This window comes from Microcaecilia unicolor, chromosome 11, assembly GCF_901765095.1.
Source record: "Microcaecilia unicolor chromosome 11, aMicUni1.1, whole genome shotgun sequence".
NCBI lineage: Eukaryota > Metazoa > Chordata > Amphibia > Gymnophiona > Siphonopidae > Microcaecilia > Microcaecilia unicolor.
This window is the reverse complement of record NC_044041.1, coordinates 207,933,016-207,948,046: the sequence shown is the minus strand read 5'-3', so window position 1 is coordinate 207,948,046 and position 15,031 is coordinate 207,933,016.

Below are 15,031 nucleotides of genomic sequence, written 5' to 3'. Positions count from 1 at the left end.
TGAAGCACTTGAACTCATAGACCCACCCCAGGTCTTCCTTTCTGCTTCCCTGGGGTCTGGACAGGAACAATCCCCAGTTATTCCTGCACTTTCCAGTGCTGGGTTTGAAATGTTGGTGGTGACCTCTAGCAGTAGTCTCGCAGTGGTACCACTAGGGGTTAAGTACCATGAGAGTACTGTTAGAGGTCGAAATGCCAATTTGAACCCAGTACCAGCAAGGGCAGGAACAATGGGGACTGCTGCTGCCTGAACCCCCTAGACCCCCAGGAAACAGCAAGATAGGCTGGAAATAGGGGAAGCCAATGGGTGTGGGTAGGGATGCTTCAAATTGGAGATATTTCTGGATGAGGGAAAATGCCAGGTGGGGATTCTTCAATTTGGAAGGAGGGGTGTTTTGAATAGAGGGAGGCTTCAGGAGGGGGGGGGGTAACTTATGGAGGAGCTCATGGCAACTTATTTTAACTGTGGTCAGCCCTTGTAAGCAGCGCCTGGGAGCACTGACTGTGTCAGTGATGGCAATATGTTGTTTGTGAGGTGACTCACAGGTATTATCTGAATCTCTGTGGGATTTCAGCATTCTTCTGCCTGGATGGATTTGCACAGTATTATTCATATCTCATGGGAGCCAGTAACCTGCGGCACTGAAATATGACCAGTTGCTGACTCCCTTGGTAAATTAAGGTATGGTAAAAGCCCGTTTTTTTTACTGCATCTTGCTAACTTTCCCTTAAGTGTGATAAAAAGATGTCTGCGAACTGTTGCTTTTACCAATCCCCAGGTTGGAACTCTCAGCCAGATACTGAAAGTACAAAACAGCGCCGGGAAACATCGTTGTTACACCTGCCGCAAAAGAACTTCTCGATGCTTAGCACTAATGAAAACAAATTTTATGAATGCTGTTAGCGCTGAGCGTTGGGAAGTAATGAGGGGGGACATGCCCAGAATATATGCACAAGACTTGTGCGAAGGCACTAGGGTTCTCCACTGGCTAAAGGGAGATATTGCACATATGAAGAAAACTCCCACATCAGAAGGGAAATAACAGACCTAGCTTGAATACAGCTTTTATTTAAATGTATCTTCTGTAATGATTCTTCTTTTTATATACAGCTCCCTCTTGGTCATCAGGCTCTTCCTCCTCTGCTTGATTTCACATGCCCCCACCTTGGGGGCCACAAGTTGCTTTTTATTCAAAGAGCCCAGTGGCCAGGAGAGCTCTGCTGTGCTGAGGGGTGAACTGCTAAGGATTTACAGCCTGCCTCTCTGACACAGACTACCCAATAATTACTGTGGATTCTTTTGGATTCGTATCAAGTAAATGAGACCTTTATTAGAGGAGTTAAATTCTACAATGATTAGGATATATACAATGGTTAAGACATATACAATGATTAGCTATATACACACAATCATTACATCACTGGTCTCTACATCTAAGCAATGCTAAGAGTTCTTAGACCAGGAAAAGAAGCAAACAATCTTTACACTTATATATAAACAACATCACTGGTCCTTACATCATCCAGGCTCATAACGTCAGCTGGGGGGCCCCAGTTCACAGCAAGAGCCAGGAGCGTCTTGGACCAGGAACAGATCCTCTGTGCAGCATGTACGTTGCTCACAGATGAGCTCCCATTCTGCTGTGACAAGCCCTCCCTTTTTATTAGGCTCTGAGCTCATATTCAGAGCTAAGGAAAATTACAGAATGCTTCTCTGTTTAGGTAAACAAGCCATACTGTGGGAACGTGGTCACATGATTTCCGACTCCAGGTGGCCAGGCTGGACCTGGAAACAAGAACCCTCCTCCCCTTTACATACCAAATTAATTAGAGCTGTGCCTTATCTTCTGCATTCCAACTTATTTTTATCAACAGAAATCAAACAAAATAAAACATGGAAAAGAAAATAAGATGATACCTTTTTTATTGGACATAACTTAATACATTTCTTGATTAGCTTTCGAAGGTTGCCCTTCTTCGTCAGATCGGAAATAAGCAAATGTGCTAGCTGACAGTGTACATAAGTGAAAACATTCAAGCATTACTATGACAGTCTGACAGGGTGGGAGGATGGAGGTGGGTAGGAAGTATGCAAGGGGACATCAAAGCATATCATTGATATTCTAACAGGATGGGTGTGGATAGGTGAGGGGTGGGGTGATCAACAGAGACATACAGCTTTATGGTTTATAATGGGCTAGGAACCCTAGGTCACAGAACCAGGACACTGTACCAGTGATTTCACAGTGAGAATACTGAAAGGTAACTTTAAAACCATACAAGAACGTAAGACCTTTGAAGTCAGAATGATTGAATATTTTAACACCCAACAGAAAGGACTTAACAAGGATCTGGGGTTCCTAGCCCATTATAAACCATAAAGCTGTATGTCTCTGTTGATCACCCCACCCCTCACCTATCCACACCCATCCTGTTAGAATATCAATGATATGCTTTGATGTCCCCATGCATATCTCCTACCCACCCCCATCCTCCCACCCTGTCAGACTGTCATAGAAATGCTTAAATGTTTTCACTTATATACACTGTCAGCTAGCACATTTGCTTATTTCCGATCTGATGAAGAAGGGCAACCTTCGAAAGCTAATCAAGAAATGTATTAAGTTATGTCCAATAAAAAAGGTATCATCTTATTTTCTTTTCCATGTTTTATTTTGTTTGATTTCTGTTGATAACCTTAAGAGTGGACTTACATGGCTACCATACTCCTCAACTTATTTTTGTATTTACAAGAAAAGTTACTTTCGGTCAAAGACAGAGTTGAAAAACAATCTTTAAAATTCACTTCCATTACAAGGGGGCAGCTGCTGCTGAGGTCTGGTGCTACCAGTTGCCTGTATGGACACCCTAACACCAGAAATGGCCCTGGCATTGAGTATCTGGGGTCAGCACTGACCGCGGGACTTATGGAGGCTGCCTCCTGCTGGCTGAATATCGGGTTATATTAATAAATAAGGGTTGGATCATTCTTTCCTTAAGCCTTTACCAATATATGGATTAAAGTATGTAGCAAAGCTCATTTCAAGATTCCTATCTCCATTCACTCCCATTTCAGCAAAACAATTCAACAGAAAAACGGGAAAACATATATTAAAACAACTAAGATCAGAGAAATTGATACTATTATCAATGTTATTTTCAATGTTATTTTGTACGTCTAGCCCCCTCTTTGGCCATTTTCAAGTCCAAACTTAAAGCCCACCTCTTTACCACTGCTTTTGACTCCTAACCACTGTTCACTTGCCCTGTCCTTTTATCTTCACCTCTTTATTCCCTTACCCTTAATTGTTCTGTTCGTCTGCCTGTCTTATCTAGATTGTAAGCTCTTTGAGCAGGGACTGTCTTTTTGTGTATGGTGTACAGTGCTGCGTATGCCTTGTAGCGCTATAGAAATGATAAGTAGTAGTAGTAGTAATAGTAATCAAACCAAGAAGATATTGAAAAAGATTATTGGTTCTTCCCTTTTCTTTTATCAGTATTTTCAACTGAGAAATTTTCTCTCTCTAACATCAAATAAACACAACATATTAAGATCTGCAACTAATTGTGAAACAATACTTTTTTGGGGAAGTTACACAAAAAGAAATTGATATCTCAATTATATCAACATTTACACAAAATTCCAAACGCTACCACAGTACATAACTATGGGATCTTTTTGCCAAGCTGTAGGAAAAGTTGGCCTTGGCAGGTGAAACAAAACTTGCCTTGGCTGAATCCATACTGACTCTGTTGGTGGTTGTTGATTTTGCGGGTTATGTTATGGTATGTTTATATTCCGCAAATACCACAAATGGTTCACTGCGGATCACAATGTAAGAAAGACAGCAGAAATTTGGTACATATCCCATTACAAATCAACATACATTAGCATATTTAACAATTGTCTCGTATTGTTTCTTTAAACAAAAATGTCTTAAGAGCCTTTCTAAAAACAGTAATTAGTTAAGGTCCAGGATTGTAAAGGTAACCCATTCTATACAGAGATAACTTGATAATAAAGAGAGAAATCAAATGTCCTTGTTTAGTAATCTGTCTGATAGAAGACTGCTTATCCCAGAAATATTTTCCCTGTTTTGTACTTTTTTTGGGATCTTGCCAGGTATTTGTGACCTGGATTGGCCACTGTTGGAAACAGGATGCTGGGCTTGATGGACCTTTGGTCTGTCCCAGTATGGCAATACTTATGCACTTATGTACTAACGTTTAAGACTATATATGGTGAGGCTGTGTTTTACCTCATGGACTGGATTACTTTATTACATATGAAGGCTGGAGTCAAAACTCAGAATTCAATGTTATTGGCTTTGTCTTCTATCAGACAGATTACTAAACAAGGACATTTGATTTCTCTCTTTATTATCAAGTTATCTCTGTATAGAATGGGTTACCTTTACAATCCAATTTAATAATGGCCTATGGACTTTTCCTTTAGGAAGCTGTCCAAACCTTTTTAAAACTCTGCTAAGCTAACTGCCTTTACCACATTTTTTGGCAACGAATTCCAGAGTTGAATTACACATTGAGTGAAGAAAATGTTTTCTCTGATTCATTTTAAATGTACTACTTTGTAGCTTAATCGCATGCCACCTAATCCTAGTATTTTTGGAAAGCATAAACAGATGCTTCACGTCTACCCGTTCCACTCCACTCAATATTTTATAGACCTCTATCATATCTCCCCTCAGCTGTCTTTTCTCCAAGCTGAAGAGCCCTGGATGCTTTAGCCTTTCCTCATAGGGAAGTCGTCCCTTCCCCTTTATCATTTTCGTTGCCCGTCTCTGCATCTTTTCTAATTCCACTATCAGCCTTATTTTCAAAAGTGATGGGTGCCCAGATTTCGACCCAAATCGCGAGATAGGCGTCCATCTCGCAAAGGTGCCCAAATCAGTATAATCGAAAGCCGATTTTGGGTGTCTTCAACTGCACTCCGTCGTTGGAACGAACAAAGTTGACGGCGGTGTGTCGGAGGCGTGGTGAAGGCGGGAGTGGGGTGTGTTTATCGGCCGAGGAGAGATGGGCGCCTTCAGCCAATAATCGAAAAAAGAAAGGCGTTTTTAGCGTGAATTTGGGTCTTTTTTAACCCTTTTTTTCATGAACAAGTCCCACAAAAGTGCCCTAAACGACCAGATGACCACCGGAGGGAATCGGGGATGACTACCCCTGACTCCCCCAGTGGTCACTAACCCCCTCCCACCAAAAAAAAAAACAACTTTAACAACTTTTTTCCAGCCTGTATGCCAGCCTCAAATGCCATACCCAGCTCCATCACAGCAGTATGCAGGTCCCTGGAGCAGTTGTTAGTGGGTGCAGTGGACTTCACCCAGGTGCATCCAGGCCCATTCCCTCCCTACCTGTTACACTTGTAGTGGTAAATGGGAGTCCTCCAAACCGCCCCCAAAACCCACTGTACCCACATGTAGGTGCCCCCCTTCAGCCATAAGGGCTATGGTAATGGTGTAGAGTTGTGGGCAATGGGTTTTGGTGGGGGGGGTGGGATTTGAGGGGCTCAGCACCCAAAGGAAGGGAGCCATGGGCTTGAGAGGTATTTTACTTTTTGTTTTTACTTGTTGCAAGTGCCCCCTAGGGTGCCCGGTTGGTGCCCTGGCATGAGAGGAGGGCCAGTGCACTACGAATCCTGGCCCCTCCCATGACCCAATGCCTTGGATTTGTTCGTTTTTGAGCTGGGCGCCTTTGTTTTCCATTATCGCTGAAAAATGAAACCGCCCAGCTCAAATCCGCACACATCCGCTGCATTTGCCAGGCACAAACCGTATTATAAACAAAAAAGATGGCCGCCCATTTTTTTTCGAAAATACGGTCTGTCCTGCTGAAGGAGTGGAACGTCGGTACTACCTGAATACTACTGAGCAACAGGACAACCTCATGTTTTGTGCCCACTGATGGACTTTTACTTATGCACTCTACCTCTGCTTCAGGCTGTTTGGCCACACCTTATTACTGCACTGGACATTTGTGCCTTATCCAGTTTTACTGTTTACTAACAAGACAAGTTTGCTGTTTACTAATGTACAGACAGAATGCAGGGCTATTAGATATATAGCTTGTAACAGTAGTTTGCAAGGCCTATACAAGACCAGCTTGCACGTAGCAACGCCATCTGAATAGGCGACCTTGGAGGGTGCTGACACCCCCCTGCATTCCTGAGCCGCACCTTATCTCCTGTGCTAGAAAGGAGCATTGTGTGTGTACAGAATAAGCTGCTAAGTTTCGTTTTTCTTGCCAGTATCATTTCAGTGTTATGACGTGTGTACGTACTGGGACTACAATTTTGTACTGTAAGAACTACAAATGTTTACTGCGCATGACAGGTATGACGTGTAAGGGGCCAAATGCGCAGGCCCAGTAGGGAAGTATAAATGTAAGCGTCAGATGATTTATGACACACAGTGTCCCGAGGCTACTCGGTGCTGTTCACTTGCTAGCAATAAAGTTGCCTTGTTTGGAACCAAAATTTGCCTTTCGTCTCCTGATTTCCCACCTGTTTCATTGGCGACCCAGATGGGACAGAAGTAGAAAGGGGAATCGGATTATATTCTTCCCCTCCCCCACTGCAGTCGGATCGGGTCATCGATTCCCACCCGAGGAGGTGGTGAGTGGCCACCGCTGATTTCAGCGTCCATCTCCCGGAGGAGGGCCGATCCACTCCGCCTGACTGTAGAGGGGGCTGTGTGGTTCCGACAAGGCACCTTTTTTTCCATTTCAGGGAGAAGCGCACGACGGCGCGGCCTGCGACCCCGGCGGACAGGCGAGTATACTCTACGTAGTGACCGGCCCAGTAAGGACCGAAGAAGAGGCGTGATCACCCTCTTTTAGCCAGTGACTAATACGGACTATTGGTATCCGACTAGGTCCCGAAACTCACTAGGCTCCGGCGACGAAACCGAGCGGCGAACGAACGGGGGGGTTTCTTGTGGCGTATGAAAGTGTGTGAGTGGGCTTGCAGTTCCAGGCCGGGCGACCGCGTCCTGGTCAGGCCGAGTGTTGACCCTTCTGTGTCTGGTGGAACGAGACCCCTTACTCCTCCACCTCCCTTTTCCCCCTTTTGTCCGTCACCTGTCCTTTGGCACTCAGGTTAGGATGGGCGGGGGTGGGTCTTCACCGTTAGATTTAATGACGGAACACTTTAGCGAAGTGTTCGACCTAGATAAATGTAGCAGGGCCGGGATGATACAGAGATGTCAATTTATGTGGCCAGGGCTAGGAATTGCTGGATGGCCCCCGGAAGGGTCATTCGAGTATGAAAAAGTGGCGGCGGTCATGAATATTGTTATAATTGAGGGAAACCCCGGCTGTCCCGAGGACATTCCATACATAGAAGCGTGGTTGGATGTAGTCCGGGATCCGCCGGCTTGGGCCCAACGGAAGGTAGAAAAGGCCGCCCTTATGTTGGTAAAGCAGAGAAAAGGCCGGAAAACCAAACTTAGAACCCTGCCGACCCATGCCTTCGCTCTCCAAAGCTCGGCAATCGCTGCCGTCCCGAAGGCCGCAGGGACCGCCCCCATACGGCCTACCGCCCCTAGCACTGAAGCCACTGAGACCACGCCCCCTGCTACCAGAGTCAAGGCAGGAACTACGCCCAGTACTACCAACACACTTTCTAGGAAAAAACCCCCGAAGAAAACCGCAGGGAAAGTTCAGGGTTCGGCCGAGAAGAAGCCTCCAAAAGCCCCGATACTTGCTACAGCGGAGGCATACGAAGACGACATTGCGCCGCCGCCCTATGCTCCTATGTACCCTGACCTTACGGGCCTAGCAGAAGGCCCCGCTGACGCCGAGACTTCCGGGTCAGAGTCGGATGCCGGGGAGACGTCCCGCCCAGCCTCACCTGAGTCACCTGGCCTCGCAACCACACGGAAGAGTAAGCGGGTTGTGAAGAATATTACTCGGTTTCCCCAATCGAGTCCGCAACAGGCCCTTCCGTCCAGCCGAAAAGGGGAAACCTCTCACTTATTCCCAGTCCGACAGTCCACCACCTATACCCCTAACCCGGCAGAAGGGGGGGGCCAGCCCATCGAATCGACAGTCTATAGCCACGTTCCCTTCTCAAGCGCCGACTTGTATAACTGGAAATTCCATGGGCCGTCCTACGACCAGAAACCCGAGCAGCTGATAGAGCTGGTGGAAGGCATTATATACAGCTACAATCCAACTTGGGCCGACCTTAGGCAGTTGAGCGCCCACATCCTGACCTCTGAAGAACGCCGCCTTTTACAACAAAATATGGAGCAAGCCATCCGGGATGCGAATCCGGCCCATGCCAATTTACAGAACCTACTAGAAACGGAGGCGCCCATCGCTGCCCCCACGTGGGATTACCGAACCGCCGAAGGCCAAACCTTTATCCGCCGATACCAACAGGCGTACCTGGCCGCCTTAAAGAAGGGGAAGCAGAAGGTTACTAACATGGGAAAAATCCACAGTGTAGTCCAACAAAAGGACGAGAGTCCAGGGGACTTCCTTGAACGACTTATGGAAGCATTCAGAAGGCACAGCCCGATAAATCCCGAAGACCCTAAGAACCTCCCAACCGTAGTTATGAGTTTTGTTAGCCAGTCAGCACCGGATATACGAAGAAAGCTACAGAGAACGGAGGGGTTCGAAGGGATGAGCCTAAGCCAACTGAAAGCTATAGCTGATCGCGTATTCGGATATCGCGACCAGGAGGAGAAGGTGGAGGCCCGGAAGGAATCGACCAGATGGATGCGGGAGAAGGCAGATGTGTTGGCCACGGTGCTGGAAGAACGAATGAGGTCTAGACCAAAGGGGAGGGGCAGGAGAACAAGAGGAACGCGGTCCCCCATAGGGCGTAACCAGTGTGCAAATTGCCGACAAGAAGGACACTGGTGGGCTGATTGTCCAGAGGAGATACGGGACAACCCGAGAGAAGAGGAATCATGGGACCGGCAGAGAGAGGAGGAGACCGGCGACCGCACGGGGGCCCCTAGGCGAGGCCGTGGAAGGGGCCGAAGAGAGAGAGGACGGGATGACCGGAGGGAATGGCAGATGGCTGTGGACGCTACCCGAGACGGCACAGCATGAAGAAACCGGGAGGGCAGAGTCCCCACTGACCCTCTGGTGGAAATTCGGGTGGGGACAGAATCTATGAAGGCCTTACTAGACACAGGGGCCCAGCGATCTGTTATCACCACAGCCATAGCCCCAGCCACGAAAGAAACTATACCAATTGTGGGAGCCTCCGGGAAATCCCTTGCGGCCCCCCTCCTCAAAGAGCGCCAAGTCCAGATCGGAGGGACGATGGTGTCCCATCAGTTCATACACATCCCTGGATGCCCGGTCCCCTTGATTGGTCGAGACCTACTCTGTAAGCTCCAGGCCACCCTGAAGTTCAAGACTACGGGTGAAGTGGAAGCTCGCTTTGAAGATCGGCCAGTGACACTTCTCTGTCCAGTAAGAGAAGAATGGAGACTACACGTTCCCCCAACTGTAGGACCCGGCGACTGCCGTTACGACCAGAACACCCCTTTCGCCCAGCAGAGGAGAGCCATAATGGATGAAGTGCCTGATGTATGGGCAGAATTGAACCCCGGCGGACTGGCCGTTAACGCTATCCCCATCTGGATTGAGCTCAAACCAAATGCTCAAGTTGTCAACCAAGGACAATACCACATCCCCTATGCAGCCCGGCATAGTATGCATACACATCTACAGAAACTCCTTCAACAGGGAGTCCTTAAACCAATCAGATCCGCATGGAACACCCCATTGTTGCCCGTTAAGAAACCAGGAACATCCGAGTACAGACCCGTCCAGGACCTGAGGAAAGTCAACAACCAGGTAGCCGACATAGTTGCCCTCGTACCAAATCCATACTCCATCCTAGCCCAAGTGCCATCTCAGACCAAGTGGTACAGTGTCATTGATTTGAAGGACGCCTTCTTTTCCATCCCTCTTGCTGTCGACAGCCAAAAGTTGTTTGCCTTCACGTGGGAAGACTTGCAGACGGGAACCAAGCAGCAATATACATGGACCCGTCTTCCCCAGGGGTTCAAGAACTCGCCTACCCTCTTCGGCGACCAACTCGCCCAGGACCTGAAGACGTATCAGGACGAGTATGGGCCGGTCGTCCAATACGTGGATGACCTGTTGGTGGCCCGTGAAACGTACACCGAATGTGCTGAAGCTACACTCTACCTCTTGAAGACCCTGGAAGCCCAGGGGTACCGGGCCAGTCGCAAGAAGGCGCAGATATGCGAGATCGAAGTCGAGTATCTGGGGTTTCGCCTCCGAGAAGGAACCCGAAGGCTCGGTATCCCCCGAACCCAAGCCATCCGCAACCAACCCACTCCTGCAAATAAGAAGGAACTACGGGCACTCCTCGGAGCCGCTGGATATTGCCGCATTTGGATTATCAATTTTGCCATCTTGACCCACAGTTTGTACGCCAAACTGAAAGGACCTGAACTCGAGGGCCAAAATCTCCGGTGGGAGAAACACGAACTGAAAGCCCTTCAGGACCTCAAGGAGGCCCTTGTGGCCCCACCAGCGCTCGGACTGCCAGATGTGACTAAGCCGTTCTACTTGTTCATCGACGAAAAGAAGGGATTGGCACTTGGAGTCCTTACCCAACTGGTCGGTACCTGGCAACGCCCTGTAGCATACCTCTCCAAGAGCATGGACAACGTGGCACGAGGATGGCCGGGCTGCCTACGAAGCATTGCTGCTGCTTGTCTCCTGATACACGAGGCCAATAAACTCACATTCGGCCAAACACTTTTTGTGACCACACCCCACACCATCCGCGGCCTACTCGAGAGCCACGGACCCAGATGGATGACCAACTCCCGATTGGTCAAATACCAAGCCCTCCTGTGCGAAAATCCGGAGGTGCGGATCCTGGACACGACCAACCTCAATCCTGCCACCCTCCTTCCGGCCCCTGAACCACCACTCCACGACTGTGAAGAGGTAATGGCCACTGTGCACTCGAGCAGACCTGACCTGAAGGATCAACCCTGGCAAGGGGGCATCACCCTTTTTACCGATGGAAGCAGCCAGGTGATAGAGGGAATTCGAAGAGCTGGCTATGCGGTGGTATCTGAGGACCATGTGATCGAGGCTATGGCTCTGACACCCGGAACATCAGCCCAGAAAGCGGAGCTAATCGCCCTCACCAGAGCCCTCCTGTGGGCTGAAGGGAAAGTTGTCAACATTTATACCGACTCCAAATACGCTTTCCTCACCCTCCAGGTGCACGGAGCCTTGTACAAGGAGAGGGGATTTCTGACAGCTGAAGGGAAAGGACTTGCAAATGCCGCTGAGATCTGCCAATTACTCGAGTCGGTATGGAAGCCGAAGAAGGTGGCTGTGATGCACTGCAGGGCCCACACTGGAAGAACGGACCCTATCGCCCGGGGAAATCAGCGGGCGGACGACGCTGCAAAAAGGGCAAGTCAGCTCCCCTACTCCTCTCACCCTCCTGACCCCGTGCTCGTCGTCCAGCTCCCTACGGAGACCCCTATTTACACCCCCCAAGAAACGGAATGGGCCCAACAAGAGGGTCTACAGTCACGCAATGGCTGGTGGATACTACAGGATGGGCGCATATGGATACCCGAAGCCTTGGCCTGGACGGTGGCCAAGGAGGCTCACGACCGCACCCACCTGGGAAGGGACGCCCTGGGGCGCTTACTTGAGAAGACCTACTACATCAACAAACTATCCCTGTGGACCAAAAACGCTTCCAGCCGATGTGCGACTTGTGCCCGGAACAACCCTCGAACGGGGCCCGGCCCTATGCCAGGACATGTTCTCCGAGGCACCAGCCCTTTTCACGTGTGCCAGATTGACTTCACACACATGCCCCCGGCGCGCGGCTATAAAGCTATCCTCGTCGCCGTGTGTACCTACACCGGATGGATTGAAGCCCAGCCTACTAGAACGGAAATGGCTAAAGAAGTTACCTCCCTACTGCTTCATCAAATCCTACCCAGATACGGCCTCCCCAAGCAAATAAACTCTGACAACGGTCCCGCCTTCGCTAGCGAAGTAACACAACAGCTCAGTACCAGACTGGGCCTCGATTGGAAGTTGCATTGTGCTTGGAGACCCCAAAGCAGTGGAGTAGTGGAGAGGGCTAACCGATCCCTGAAGAACCAGCTAGCCAAGCTATGCCAAGAAGCAAAAGCCAAATGGCCCGACCTGCTTCCACTGGCCTTGCTGCATCTTAGGTGTACCCCCAAGGCTACCGGCCTTACTCCCTACGAGATGATGTATGCTAGGCCACCACCACTACCCTCCTTTCCCGACTCCTTGCAGATACAGGGTGAGAGTTCCTTAGTGAAACAGATGAGAGCCTTACACCAGGTAGTGCAAGACATCCAGCAGTACACTGAAAGAGTAGCTCCCTTGGTCCTCACCAATCCTACGCACAGGTTCAGGGTGGGAGACGAGGTCTGGGTAAAAGAGTGGGATGAATCTGACTGCCTAAAGCCAAAATGGAAGGGGCCCTCCCTTGTTCTCCTAACGACCTCCACCGCTGTTAAAATTGCAGGAAGCCCAGTGTGGATACATTGGACCCGATTGAAGCCTGCTGCTCCCACTAGCAGCACCCTGAAGCGTTGGACTGCGCACCAACATCCTGACGCTCCATTACGGCTGACTCTAAGAAAGACGTAAACCACCAGATTCATGTCTGCCCAGCAACAGGAACTCAGTTTCTGGACCCACTGCGTTTTTGGCTCTCTCTTTATCGCAGCCATAATCGTGGGCCTTATCATCTTCTTGCTGCAAAGGCTCGGATACCTTCCACCGCATATATGATGCTGAGCCTACTACTCCTCCTTTGCTCAGTCCCGAGCTATTACCCCTTGAGCCTGAATTGCACTGAATGTTTGCGCCTCGTGCGCCACCGTATAGAGGGAGGATATCACCTAGTCACTACCCTCATTCACCAGACGCAGCCCCCGGAAGGCGATTGCCAGTTTCTCCCGACTTGTGCCCTCATCACTCCAAATGGCCTCCAACAGTTCCACAGATGCCTCCAAGGAAATCTCACTATCTGCCACAGCCCTACCAAACCAAGATACTACAATGTCACCCTCAGCGTAGGACTCCCTGCGTATGTGGCCGGACCTCCGGGAGTCGAGGGAGATGGCATTCTGTATTACATTAATTCCACTCGTATCCTTGTCGGTGGCATCCAAACTGTAGCAACCCTCACCTTCGACGTCTGTGCCGCCATGGACAAGCACCCTTGGTCTCGCAAGTGTGGTAGCCAGAGTTGGCGAGAGGCGTACGTTAAGGACCACAAGTATGTCTGCCCCTTCAGTCCAGACATGAGATGCTGCTCCCCGTGGGTGTGGCTCCCATGCGCCGGCGACACTCGAGCCTCGGGCTGGGACCGAGTCTGTGCTTATACGGGAGGAGGATATGCCGGATGCGCCGGCCTGGGCGAATTTCGTCGAGGTTCTGGTAACTATGTGTCCCTAGACTGGCCCATCCGAGGACACGACAGGCCCTGGAGAGGAATGTGGGGCCTCGGCATTGACGGCGGAGGAATGGATCCGTTGACATATATTACCATATATCAGAGTCTCGAAACGAAGCCTCCTACGCACTACCAGACTACTGTTGTCGGCTACCAAGACATATTTGATGAAATTGCTCGTGCTGAGCAGACCGAGACTAAATTCCCCATTTCCCCAGAAGCCCGAAATATGTTCCTCAATTTGGCTGAAAACATCGCCCTCTCCCTCGGAATTGCAAACTGTTTCGTCTGTGGAGGCACCGACATGGGTGAACAATGGCCCTGGGAAGCGAGAGAGATCCGACAACACACATGGGATGCACTCAACACCACTAACATTACCTTTCCCCAACGGCCGAAGCCGTACGAATGGGCCCTGAGAACAAATATCATAGGTACCCTCTGCGCTAGTCGAGCGCCATCGAAGCGTTACTCTGTACCAGTGGGAGACTCTGCTTGTACGGGGGTTCTTCAGTATAATGGCAGCCGGACGACCTGGTGGCAAACGGACAACCTGCCCGCCCCGGAGCCTATCTGGACAGAACCCACCTTGAACATGACATGGACATACGGAGGGAACGCTTCCCTCAAGTGGGTAGCCCCGGCGGGCTACTACTATATCTGCGGACGCAGGGCCTATGAACAACTCCCGACCCGCTGGTACGGTACCTGCCTCTTGGGCACGGTCCGACCTAGTTTTTTCCTTCTGCCCATACAAGTCGGCGAAACTTTGGGAATCCCCCTATACGTGGAAAAGGGGCCTGATAACCCTACCCGACGAAAACGGTCTTTCCCAATCATCAAGCCCAAAGTCCAGATTGGAGACTGGAAGGACAACGAGTGGCCGCCTGAACGTATCATTCACTACTATGGACCAGCCACATGGGCTGAAGATGGTACGTACGGGTACCGCACCCCTATCTACATGCTGAATCGCATTATTCGCCTACAGGCCGTACTCGAAATCCTTACTAACGATTCTGCCCTGGCCCTCAATATCCTAGCTCGACAGAACACTAAGCTCATTACCGCCGTCTACCAAAATCGCTTGGCTCTTGACTACCTCTTAGCCCAGGAGGGCGGGGTGTGTGGCAAGTTTAACCTCAGTAATTGCTGCTTACAGATTGATGACCAGAGCCATGTCATCAGGGAGATAACTGACCGGATGGTCAAACTAGCCCACGTCCCCGTCCAGACCTGGAACAGTGCGTGGGATTGGACTTCCTCCCTCACTAGCTGGCTCCCAACCTCCGGGAGCCTGCAAGGCCTCCTCGTCATGGGTGGCCTGTTCTTGCTGTCTTGCCTAATAATACCTTTGTCTCTCCCCTTAGTTTTCAGGTGCCTCCGCTCCACCATGGAAAGCATCGCTGACCGCCGTGCTGCTGCTCAACTTATGGCTCTCCAGATGTACTCCCCCATTCCCCAGTCTGATGAAGCTGACGATGAAGCACCTTGTGGCTGATGTGCACTTTGAACCCCCTGAGTCACTCAATGGGCCATC